Here is a 12,660-nt window from a genome sequence, read left to right as displayed (position 1 = left end):
ATGGTTACTGACGTCACACAGCCCGGGTTGTCGACGTCACACAGGCAGCGTTGCCGGTTTGCCAACGTCACACAGCCGCCCTTTCCGATTTACATGAGGTCACTGGCGCTGAGGTGGTTTATCGGCCGCGCGGATGCAAATCGATCGCCACGCTATCACGACCGGCCCCGCCTCCGTCTGAGAATGTGGGCGGCGCGCGTGCAGCTGTGCCGGGCCCCGATTGGTGGGTGCGCTGTCAATCAGCTGTCTTCACCCAATAGCAGTGACTGAGCGCGCTCTGAGCATGTTTCAGGTCGGAGGCGGCTGGCGAACGAAACAAAATGGCGGAAAGTGAATCCGAGAGAGTGAAGCCGGAATGGATTGGCCGGAGGATCAACACCGGCACCGCCTGGACCCGCGGCCTTGGGAGCTGAGGGTGAGTGTCCCGCTGCTCGGAGTAGCCCAGGGAGGGGATAAGCGGGGCTGAGAGTGAGCCGGACCCTCATCTTCCCTAAAGTGCGGGGCCCAGACTCCAGCTGGGACTGAAGCAGAGTTTGATCCAGGCTCAGCACAGCGGCCGGACTCTTGTCCTCTCCCCCCGCCCGCCTCTGTCTGGAAAGCCCCGGATCCCCAGCACAGACATTATTCTCCGCTTTGTTCACCGGTGCCGCCACCTTCCGAGATTTGAGCACCAACACCCCCGGCTCGCTCTCATAGAAACAATATAGAAATATATAGAAGATAGGAGCAGGAGTCAGCCATTCGGCCCCTCGAGCCTGCTCTGCCATTCAATGAGATCACGGCTGATCATCCAAATTCAGTACCCGGTCCCTGCTTTCTCCCCATACCCCTTGATCCCTTTAGCCTTAAGAAATATATCTAACTCCTTTCTTGAATATATTTAATGAATTGGCCTCTACTGCCTTCTGTGTTAGAGAATTCCACAGGTTCACCACTCTCTGGGTGAAGAAATTCCTCCTCATTTCTGTCCTAAATGGCTTACCCTTTATCCTTAAACGGTGACCCCTGGTTCTGGACTCCCCGACCATCGGAACATCCTTCCTGCATCTAGTCTGTCCAGCCCTGATAGACTTTTATAAGTTTCAAGGAGATCCCTTCTCATTCTTCTAAACTCCAGTGAGTATAAGCCCAATTGACCAAATCTCTCCTCATACATCATTCCTGCCATCCCAGGTATCAATTTGGTGAATCTTTGTTGCACTCCCTCCATGGCAAGAACATCCTTCCTCAGATAAGGTGACCAAAACTGCACACAATACTCAAGGTGTGGTCTCACCAAGGCCCTGTACAGCTGCAGCAAGACATCCTCGTTCTTGTACTCGAACCCTCTCGCTACGAAGGCCAACATACCATTTGCCGCCTTAACCGCCTGCTGCACCTGCATGCTTACCTTCAGCGAATGGTGCACAAGGACACCCAGGTCTCGTTGCACGCCCCCTTCTCCAAATCTATTGCCGTTCAGATAATCTGCCTTCCTGTTTTTGCCACCAAAGTGGATAACCTCATATTTATCCACATTATACTGCATCTGCCATGCTTCTGCCCAATCATCCAACCTGTCCAAATCATACTGGAGTTTCTCTGCATCCTCCTCACAGCACACACGCCCACCCAGCTTTGTGTCGTCTGCGAACTTGGAGATATTACATCTAGTTCGCTCGTCTAGATCATTTATATATATTGTGAACAGCTGGGGTCCTAGGACCGATCCCTGCGGTACCCCACTACTCACTGCCTGCCACTCGGGAAAAAGACCCGTTTATTCCAATTCTTTGTTTCCTGTCTGCCAACCAGTTCTCTATCCAAGTCAGTACCTTGCCCCCAATCCCATGTGCCCTAACTTTACAAGGTAATCTCTTATGCGGGACCTTATCGAAAGCCTTCTGAAAGTCCAAATACACCACATTCACTGGTTCTCCCTTATCTATTCTACCAGTTACATCCTCAAAAACTTCCAGTAGATTAGTCAAGTACGATTTACCTTTTGTAAGTCCATGTTGACTTTGTCCGATCCTGTCACTGTTTTCCAAGTGCTCTGCTATTACATCTTTTATAATGGACTCTAGCATTTTCCCCACTACCGATATCAGGCTTACTGGTCTATAATTCCCTGTTTTCTCTCTACCACCTTTTTTGAATAGTGGGGTAACATTAGCTACCCTCCAATCCATGGGAACTGTTCCAGAGTCTATTGAATTTTGGAAGATGACCAGCAATGCATCTACTATGTCTAGGGCCACTTCGTTAAGTACCCTAGGATGTAGATTATCAGGCCCTGGGGATTTATCGGCCTTCAATCCCGTCAATTTCCCTTACACCATTTCCCTACCAATACTGATTTCTTTTAGTTCCTCTCATTAGACCCTATGTTCCCTGACATCTCTGGGAGGTTATTTGTGCCCTCCTTTGTGAAGACAGAACCAAAGTATGTATTTAATTGGTCTGCCATTTCTTCGTTCCCTATTATAAATTCCCCTGATTCTGAGTGCAAGGGACCTACGCTTGACTTAACCAATCTTTTTCTCTGCAGATATCTATAGAAGCTTTTACAGTCAGTTTTTATGTTCCCTGAAAGCTTGCTCTAATACTCTATTTTCCCCCTCTTAATTAATCCCTTTGTCCTCCTTTGCTGAATCCTAAACTGCTCCCAATCCTCAGGTTTACTGCTTTTTATGGCCAATTTATATGTCCTCTCCTTGGATCCTATGCTATTGTTGTAGGAAAAATGATTCCTCGGAAACTAGACTTTGAGTAAGAGAGACAACTTTATTAAATGACAGAGCTCTGGGAGAAGCGTCTGCAACCACGCGGTCTGCGAGAGCACCTTCTCCCCGATTGTACTACGTGCCGAGCTTATATACAATTCCAAGAAGTTGGTTTTAGATCATTTACATTCATCCAATCAATTCGTTTATTAGCGCATATCGTTATTTTCCTCCAGTCAGGAGTTTACACACTTGTGTTGCCAATTCTGCCTCTTCAGGTCTTCGTTCCGTCTTGTTCCCCGGCGGAATGTGATTAGTTCGATAATAGGATACAAGTGATTAGTTCGATGATAGGATACCAGTGAACCTTGTTAGTCCTCAGTGATCCAATTAGTCCCAGACAGGACACGAGACGGACTTTGTTCCAGCCATGCGTAAGCGTGGCATGTCTCAATGTGCAGTGATTCAATTAGTCCCAGTCAACGAATTTGTTGTTTGTGTCTTTTCCAGCAAAATCTTGTCCAGCAATCTTGTCCAGCAAAATTTTATTCTAACAATATCCCTAATTTCCCTTGTTAGCCACAGTTGAGTCACCTTTTCTGTTTTATTTTTATGCCATACAGGGATGAACAAATTCTGTAGTTCTTCCATGCGATCTTTGAATGTTTGCCATTGCTTATCCACCGTCAACCCTTTGAGTAACATTCCCCAATCAATCCTACCCAACTCGTGCCTCATACCATCGTAGTTTCCTTTATTTAAATTCAGGACCCTAGTCTCTGAGTCAACTACTTCATTCTCCATCTTAATGAAAAATTCTATGTCATTATGATCGTTCCGACCCAAGGGGCCTCGCACAACAAGATTGCTAATTAATCCTTTCTCATTACATAATACCCAGTCTAAGATGGCCTGATCTCTAGTTGGTTCCACAACCTATTGGTCCAGGAAACCATCCCGTATGCACTCCAGGAATTCTTCCTCCACACTATTGTTACTAATTTGATTAGCCCAATCTGTATGTAGATTAAAGTCACCCATGATGACTGCTGTGCCCTTATTGCACACGTCTCTATTTTCCCGTTTAATGCCATCTCCAACCTCCGCATTACTGTTTGGAGGTCTGTATACCACTCCCACTAACGTTTTCTGCCCCTTGGTATTTCTCAGTTCTACCCATACAGATTCCACATCATCAGAGCTAATATCCTTCCTTTCAATTGTGTTAATTACCTTTTTTAACCAGCAATGCTACCCCACCTCCCTTTCCTTTTTGCCTATCTTTCCTGAATATTGAATACCCCTGGATGTTGAGTTCCCAGCCTTGGTCACCCTGGAGCCACATTTCCGCAATCCCAATCAGATGATATCCGTTTACCTCTATTTGCGCAGCTAATTCATCCACCTTATTACAAATGCTCCTCGCATTAAGACACAAGGCCGTCAGGCTTGGTTTTTTTAACACTCTTACACCTTTTAGAATTATTATTTACTGTGGCCATGTTTGATTTAAGCCCTTGATTTCTCTGACTGCCACCTTTGTTTTTCTCCTTCCTGTCTTTTGCTTCTATCCTTATTTCCCTTTCTTCTGTCTCCCTGCTCAGGTTCCCAACCCACTGCCATTTTAGTTTAAACCCTCCCCGAGAGCACTAGCAAACACTCCTCTTAGGACATCGGTCCCGGTCCTGCCCAGGTTCAAACCGTCCGTCCGGTTTGTACTGGTCCCACCTCCCCCAGAACCAGTTCCAATGTCCCAGGAATTTGAATCCCTCCACCTTGCACCATTCCTCTAGCCACATATTCATCTGAAATATCCTTCTATTTCTACGCTGACTAGCACGTGGCACTGGTAGCAATCCTGAGATTACTACCTTTTTGAGGTCTTATTTTTTAATTTATCTCCTAACTCCCTATATTCAGCTTTTAGGACCTCATCCCATTTTTTACCTATATCGTTGGTAGCTGTATGCACCACGACAACTGGCTGTTCACCCTCCCCTTCCAAAATGTTCTGCAGCCGCTCTGAGACATCCTTGACCCTTGCACCAGGGAGGCAACATACTATCCTGGAGTCACGTTTCCGGCTGCAGAAACGTCTTTCTATTCCCCTTACAGTAGAATCCCCTATTACTTTGGCTCCCCGACTCTTTTTCCTCCCGTCCTGTGCAGCAGAACCATCCATGGTGCCAGGAAGTTGGCTGCTGCTGCCTTCCCCTGATAAGCCATCCTCCCCAACAATATCCAAAGCGGTATATCTGTTTGAGAGGGGGATAGTCACAGGGGACTCCTGCACTACCTGCCTGCGCCTACTACTCTGCCTGGTGGTCACCCATTCCCTTCTTGCCTGTGCAGCCTTTACCTGCAGTGTGACCAACTCCCTAAACGTGCTATCCACGACGTCCTCGCATCGCGAATGCTTCAGAATGTATCCACTTGCAGCTCCAGCGCCGCAATGCGGTCTGTCAGTAGCTGCAGCTGGATAAACTTCCCGCACACATGGTCGTCAGGGACACAGGAAGTGTCCCTGATTTCCCACATAGTGCAGGAGGAGCATACCACGGCACAGAGCTCTCCTGCCATGACTTACCCTTTAATTAATTCAAATTAACTTAAATCAAATCAATACCACCAATTAAATGATATACTCAAGGGCCCTTGGTTACTAACACTAGAAACTATAACCACAAAAAATTAAGACCATCTAAACTTTATAAACTATGAACCTTAGCTGTCAAACTAACCTGGCCGTACTCACCCAATCAGCTGCTCCCTCCTGCCCGTGTCACATTTTGAATCGTGACGTGGCTCTGGAACACCGCTGCCGGTCTGAAATTTGTAAGAAAGCCCGCGAAAGTGATTTTAAATACTCACCGGGCCTCGGGTCTCTGGTCTCACCGCTCCCACAACAGCCTCTGTATAGAAAAGCTCGCAAAAGTGATTTTAAATACTCACCTGGCCTCGGGTCTCTGGTCTCACCGCTCCCTCTCTCCTCGTGCCCCCTTTAAAATCCCCCTGTTTGGCTCCTCTTGTCTCCTCATTCTGCCCCCAGACACTCTGCCCTCCCTCACACTCTCTGTGCTCAATCCCACCGGCCCTGTGTCCGCCCATTCCACCGGCCTGTCTGTCCTCCTCACTCTTCACCACACGGCCCAGGCTCGGCTCATCGGCACGGCGCTCAGTCCCGCCCCGAGTTCACGGCAGCTTCAGGCCGACACAACCGGCATCAGAGCTACAGACAGTTTGATGGGACAGTGTAGGGGGAGCTTTGCTCTGTATGTAACCCATGCTGTACCTGCCCCGGGAGTGTTTGATGGAACAGTGTTCTCTCTCTCTCTCTCTCTCTCTCTCTCTCTCTCTCTCTCTCTCTCTCTCTCTCTCCCCCGTCTCTGTAATTGGTTATTTTGTAAATTTATCTGACATTTTTGAGCAATTGACAAGCGATTCCTGCTGATCTGCGCGTATTTCCATATAGGACACAGATGCTTCGGGGGAGCAGAGCTCTCGGTCATGTTGAAATAATGCTCAACAGATTATTGTAGAGACCGCCTAGCAGTGGAAGAAAACTGTGTCAGCAAAACTATAAAAAGAGTAAAATACATATCCTGGTCATGGGAGATTTTAACTACACCAAATGATCTGTCAAGAAGAGGTAGGGAAAGCGGAAAAGGGAATGGAGTATTTACAGTGTGCTCAGGTTTCCTTTCTTACCCAGTACGTAAGAAGCCCAACCAGAGAGGAATCACTGACGGATCTATAATGGGAAATGAACCAGAGCAGATAAGAGAAGTAAGCTTAGGTGAAAATCTACACTATCGATCACAACATAATAATGATTGAGAAAGACAGGAGTAGTAATAAGATTGTGAACAAGCTGATTTTGTGGTGATGACAATGGAACTCGGGAAGATAAACATGGAACTGAAGAGACAGACAAAGAGAGAGAACAGCAGTGGGAAATATTTAAAAAGGTGATCAGTAGAGTTCAAGAGAAATATATTCCATGACAAAACAAGAACAAACTAGCCAATAATAAAACACCAGGGCTGAATAAAGAGATGAGGGTAAAATGGATACTGATGAAAAATACAGACACCGAGTACAGTGACAATAAAGGAGAGGATGACAAGGGAATTGGAAGAGGCTGGGAAAGAATAAGAAAAACAATTAGGAAGGCGAAAAGAAACTGCAAAATTAAATTATCAAGGAATATAAAAAGAAATAGTAAAGTATCGTACAGGCACATAAATAATAGGAAATTCAGGATAGGGACAGAGCCACGAAAGGATCACAAGATAAACCAACAGGTAATGACAGCAAAATGGCAGAAATATTGGATACAAAAGCCTGACCTGCTGAGTATTTGCAGCACCTGACTGGCTGAGTATTTCCAGCATTTTTTGTTTCTGTTTCAGAAATATTGGATAGTTACTTTGCCTCAGTTTTTACCAACTCAACGAAAAAGGTGGACATGACATTGGAAGAAGAGATCAAGACATATAAAATAGAAAGGGTGAAATAATTAATAAACTAGCAAAAGTTAGAGGATAAAACCCCGATACTTAAATAAGCAAGGGAGAGAGAGAACAGAGGCACCTTTATATATACTTGGGAATAGTTAGTGTAATTTCCAAATTTACAGATGACACCAAATTCTGGTGTATAAATACTGAGGAGCACTGTGACAAAATAGAAGATGTTAATAAACTGGCAGGTTGGTGTGTAAATGACAAATTAATTTCAATATAGATAGATGAGAGATGCTGCAATTTTGGTAGGAGGGATAAGGAAACATACTCCTTGTAAAGTTAGTGTCTAAATGGGGTAGAGGAGCAAAGGGATCCAGAGGGACAGATGCACAAATCATTAAAAGCAGGTTAACCAGGCCATGAAAATGCAGACAAAGCACTGGGGTTCATTTCTAGAATGATAGATATACAAAGCAGAGCAGGTATTTTAAACGTGTATAGAACCTTGGTTAGACCACACATGGAGTTCTAAAAGCTTCCCCACCACCAAGGTTAAGCTGACTGGCCTGTAATTGCCAGGTTTATCCTTCTCCTTGTTTGAACCAGGGTGTAGCATTTGCAATCCCTCCAGTCCTTTGGCACCACCCCTGTAATCTAAGGAGGATTGGAAGATTGTGGTCAGCACCAACACAATTTCTACCCTTACTCCACACAGTAACCTCGGGTGCATCCCATCCGGACCGGGTGACCTATTCACTTTAATTACCGCCAGTCTGTCTGGTACCTCCTCTTCATCTATTTTATCTCATCCAGTATCCCAGCAATCTCCTCGTTTACCATAACTTTGACAAATCCTCGTCCTTAGTTAACGCTGATGCAACGTACTCATTTAGTACCTCAGCCATGCCTTCTGCCTCCACCAGTAGTTCTCCATTTTGGTCCCTAATCGGCCCCACAACTCCTCTGACGACCCTTTTTCTGTTAATATGCCTAAAGAAGACCCTTTGGATTACCGTTATGTAATTCTGTGGTGAATTCTGAAACGACATGGTACAGCACTCGAAACAATCTTCAGCAAGGGGCTGGGTGTCAGAGGGTCAAAACTCTGACCTTTCACCCCTACCGATCTGAAGGTCTTGTGTAAAATAAATGTGGGGATTTCAAACACAGTCCTTGGTGAGAGGTCAGATTTGTGCCAAACTAGGCCGTTTGACAGTTCAAGATTTCCACTTGGCTTTGTGTGAAGACGCGCTTCCTGACCTCACCCCTGAATGGACTGTTTATAATGTAAATATTATGCCCTCTTGTTCTGGACTCCCACTAGAGGAAAGAGTTTCTCTGTCATTTTGACAAACTTGATTTGAGGCTTTTGACGAGGTAACAGAGGGTGGATGAGGGCTGTTCAGTTGATGCTGTGTATATGGACTTTAAAAAGGCGTTTGAAGAAGTACCACGTAATAGGCTTGTTGGCAAAATTGAAGCCTGTGGGATAAAAGAAGCAGCAGGGATACAAAATTGTCTAAGGGATAGAAAACAGAGTTGTGGTGAATGCTATTTTTTGGAGTGGAGGGGGAGGTATTCAATGGTGTTCCCCGGGGATCAGTACCAGGATAACTGCCGTTTTTGATACATATTCATGACCTGGATTTGGATAAAGGGCACAATTTTGAAATTTGCAGCTGACTCAACTTGGAAGTGTTTAAAACCGCGAGGAAGATAGTAATAGACTTCAAGAGGACGTAGACAGGCTGGTGGATTGGACGGACACATGGCAGATGAATTGCAACACAGAAAAGTGTGAGGTTATACAGTTTGGGAGGAAGAATGAGAAGAGACAATGCAAGCGAAATGGTACAATTTTAAAAGGGGTGCACGAACACAGACCTGGGGGGATGTTTGTGCACAAATCTTTGGTGGCAGGACAGGTTAATAAAGCCAATGGGTTCCTGGGCTTTATAAATCGAGGCGTAGAGTACAAAAGCCAGGAATCGATGGTAAACCTGTATAAAACACTAGTTTGGCCTCAGCTGGAGTATTGTGTCAATTCTGGGCACCACACTAGGAAGGACGTGAAGGCTTTGGAGAAGAGACTTGCTAGAATGGTTTCAGGGATGAGGGATTGCAGTTACTTGGATAGACGGAGAAGCTGGGATTGTTCTCCTTAGAGCAGAGAAGGTTAAGAGGAGATTTGATCGAGGTGTTCTAAAATGAAGAATTGTTTAGATAGAGTAAATAGAACAACTTGTATTTATATAGCACCTTTAATGTAGTAAAACGTCCCAAGGTGCTTCGCAGGAGCCGCATAAGAATATATTGGGGCAGATGACCAAAAGCTTGGTCAAAGAGTTCGGTTTTCAGGAGCGTTTTAAACAGGCCATGAAAATGAAAACACAGCACTGGGGTTCATTTCTGGAGAGATCGAATTGCAAAGCAGCGAAGTTATGTTAAACTTGTAGATTCTGTTAGAGCCTTGGTTAGACCACACTTGGTGCACTCTGTACAGTTCTAGTCTCCATATTATGAAAAGGATAGAGAGACACTGGAGAAGGTGAAACAAAGATTGACGAGAATTATACCAGAACTGAGAGGTTCTAAGTATCCAGAATGTCTGACCGTGCTGGGGTCTTTTCTCTAGAAAAGTGAAGTCCGAGGGGTTATTTATTAGAGATCTGTATAATTATGAAGGGCTTTGATCAGGTAGATGACGAAGATGTTGCCACTTGTGGTGAATCCAAAACTGGGGGTCAAAAACATAAGATAGTCACCAATAAATCCAGTAAGGAGCTCAGCAGAAACCTCTTTACCCAGAGAGTGCTAAGAATGTGGAGCTTGCTGGCGCATGGAGTAGTTGAGGTGAATAGCAGAGTGCCTTTAAGGGGAAGCTGGATAATTACGAGGTAGAAAGGTATGGACGGATATGATGATAGGGTGAGGTGAAGTAAGGTGGGTGGAGGCTCGTGTGGAACATGAACACTGGCATGGACCTGTTGGGCTGAATGGCCTGTTTCTGTGCAGTAAATACTGTGTAATTCTATGGTGAATTCTGAAGAGACACGGTACAGCTCTCGAAACAATATTCAGCAAGGGGCTGAGGGTCACAGAGGGTCAAAACTCTGACCTTTCACCCCATCCAATCTGAAGGTCTTGTGTACAATGAATGTGGGGAGTTCAAACACAGTCCTTGGTGAGAGGTCAGGTTTGTACCACACTCGGCCCTAAATCGTTAGACTGGCTGTTAGGTGCTGATCAAGTGCCTTCAAAATCCTGTTTAAAACCTCTCTCTCCATCACTGATCTCAATCCACCTACAATCCTAACCCATTCTCTCCTGCTCAGTTTGTTTGTGTCTCTACATGCGTGTGTTTCTGTGTCCCACTATACGTGTGTTTTTGTGTGTGTCTGTATATGTGGGTATGTCTGTGTAGGTGTTTCTGCATGTGTCTCTTGTGCTGATGTGTGTGTCTATAAACAGAACCCTAGCTAATGAAAATATATCAGTCTGAGTCTTGAGCTTTTCAATTGAGCTCCAGCATGAACAGCTTTTTTGGGGAAAGTTCCAGATTTCTACTACCCTTTGTGTGAAGAAGTGCTTCCTGACATCACACCTGAACAGCCTAGCTTTAATTTTAAGGTTTTGCCCCTTGTTCTGGACACTCCCACCAGATGAAATAGTATCTCTCGATCATCATAAAACCTCAATGATCGCATCCTTAATTTTCTATATTCATGTTTATAAATTCAGGAACAGAAATGGTATGGAGCGGGGAGAGGAGCAGAGTAACAGTGGTAATGTCTAGGTAATGAAGAGGGAGCTCAGTATTTTACCTGCCTTTGAGGGCTCGATGCTGACACTATAAAGTGGAGGTAGGAACAGGAGTAGGCTATTCAGCCCCTCGAGCCTGTTCCCCCATTCAGTGAGATCATGGCTGATCTATCATAACTCCATCCGCCTGCCTTGGCTCTGTATCCTTTCTCCACCCTTGCCTGGCAAAAATCTATTGATCTGGGAATTAAATTATTAATTACGCGAGCATCTACTGCTTTTTGTGGGAGAGTTCCATACTTCTACCACCCTTTGCGTGAAGAAGTGTTTCCAAACTTCTCTCCTGAATGGCCTGGCTTTGATTTTGAGATTATGTCCCCTTGACCTAGACTCCTCAACCAGTGGAAATAATTTCTCTCTCTCTACCGTGACAATTCCTTTTAACATCCTAAAATCCTCAATCAAATGAAATCGCCCCTTAACCTTCTAAATTCCATGGACTACAAGCCCAGTTTATGTAATCTCTCCTCACAATCCTGGAACTCCCTCCCTAACAGCACTGTGGGAGTACCTTCACCACATGGACTGCAGCGGTTCAAGAAGGCGGCTCACCAATATCTTCTCGAGGACAATTAGGGATGGGCAATAAATGCTGGCCTTGCCAGCGATGCCCAGATCCCAGTAACGAATAAAATAAATAACTTAACCCTTGGTACCCTGGTTACATTCTGGTCTATCTGTGCTGCACTCTCTCCAAGGCCAGTATATCCTTCCTGAGGTGCGGTGCCCAGAACTGAATGCAATTCTCCAGATGGGGTCTTTCCAGAACACTCCACAGCTGAAGCACCAACATTCCATTAGCCTCTTTAATTATTATTGTACCCGTCCACGAGCTTTTACTGATTGAAGTACTTGGACCCCTAAATCTCGCCAGTAAGAGGTGTGGGGTGTGTGTATTTTCTGTTTAAATTGGTGCATTTGATTTCATTTGATTCTGGTATTTAACAGCAACAAACAACTCCTGTAAACCCTCAGCAACTGAATCTCTATTTGGATTCGTTCACCAGTCTTGGCGACTGACCAACTCGCCCTACGTATCTCTCTGTCCCACTATCCTTCCCCGGTGGGTTCGGATGTTGCAGACCGACAGTGAAAGATCCAGTGTCTGATTCCCACCAGCCCGAGCTCTCCACGTTCTCACTGAATGAAACCTTCCTTCACGGGAAGCAGGCTCTGTTTGATTGTTTAGGTCCCGTAACCCCTGACCCTGTATTACTGCTGTCAGAATAATGGGCTGTACTCAGAAATAAAACTTACTGCATTGATCACAGCTTCACATCCGTGTCTTGTTTCTCTTTAGGATCAGTGTGCCGGAGGACAAGGTGTCCGGGGATGAAATGAGACTGGGAGAAGATTTGGGAATCGCAGGAAATGGGAAGAGGAAACTGGCACAGGGAATCTCTCCAAGTGTCCAATAACACATTCAGAAAGGTACTGAGATAAGACAGGTGTCCCAGAGTGTCAGCACTCTGACCGTTTGGGGTTTAAGCTGTTTAACTTGAAACGTTGCCTTCAGGCAGATTGAAAATGGACATCTATTGCATCAGACCCACAGATCGTTTGATGGAACAGTAGAGGGAGATTTACACTCGGTCTAACCTGCCTATCCTCTATCTTGGTTTTTTCTCTATCTGCCTCATTTAATCTCTCGCTCTCTCTTTGCCTCA

At 45.3% G+C, this 12,660-nt stretch overlaps 1 long non-coding RNA gene across 3 annotated transcripts in view; it reads left to right on the top strand.

The window, feature by feature from the left end:
* Positions 1-275: 275 nt before the first annotated feature.
* The window catches only part of LOC147095305 (uncharacterized), an 81,991-nt gene continuing 69,606 nt past the window's right edge, over positions 276-12,660 (top strand). For 2 of the 3 annotated variants that reach the window (XR_015074770.1, XR_015074772.1), the window contains exons 1-2: positions 280-415; positions 12,294-12,424. This is a non-coding gene — a long non-coding RNA (uncharacterized LOC147095305). Of the gene's footprint in view, positions 416-12,293; positions 12,425-12,660 lie in introns of all 3 variants that reach the window. The other variant, XR_015074771.1, reaches the window with a different exon arrangement.

Source organism: Somniosus microcephalus, unplaced genomic scaffold (assembly GCF_052327205.1).
Source record: "Somniosus microcephalus isolate GS21.2 unplaced genomic scaffold, FLI_Smic_1.0 unresolved_chr1, whole genome shotgun sequence".
Lineage (NCBI taxonomy): Eukaryota > Metazoa > Chordata > Chondrichthyes > Squaliformes > Somniosidae > Somniosus > Somniosus microcephalus.
The sequence above is the reverse complement of the archived record's forward strand: the minus strand, read 5'-3'. Positions and strand labels throughout refer to the sequence as shown.